Raw genomic sequence first — 500 nt, 5'->3', positions numbered from 1 at the left:
TCAATATTCCTTTTTACATGGCTTTAATCTAAAACATGTAACTCGAGTTTATGGGAGAAAAAATACACTACTAGTTAAAAATGTTTTACCCTAATCAGGAGCCAGGCTAATTACAAGGTAAACAACGTGAAAAAAACGTGCAACGTCAATGGGAAATTCCACAAAATATCACAAACTTGTCTAAAGCATTCTGTATTCTACATAACGCACGATTGGTTGTCTGGCCCCCAAAGCCTGTCTGTATTAAAATGCAACACAGAAACTGAGCGAGTTTCCATCACACTTTCTGCAAGAATAAAACTGGAAGACTGAAATTTCCAACTGGTGGTATACATATATATTCTTGATATGCAAATGAAACTGAATATCTTGCTATACAGATGGGTAGATCAAAGAATTTGTTCGCGTTCCATAAAAATGTTAGTATAATCGTAAAAGTTTCTAAACTTCACAGCATATATAGTAAAATTAATTCTGAATTTATGCAGCGTTTATCGACT

This window comes from Penaeus monodon, chromosome 29 (genome assembly GCF_015228065.2).
Source record: "Penaeus monodon isolate SGIC_2016 chromosome 29, NSTDA_Pmon_1, whole genome shotgun sequence".
NCBI lineage: Eukaryota > Metazoa > Arthropoda > Malacostraca > Decapoda > Penaeidae > Penaeus > Penaeus monodon.
The sequence above is the reverse complement of the archived record's forward strand: the minus strand, read 5'-3'. Positions refer to the sequence as shown.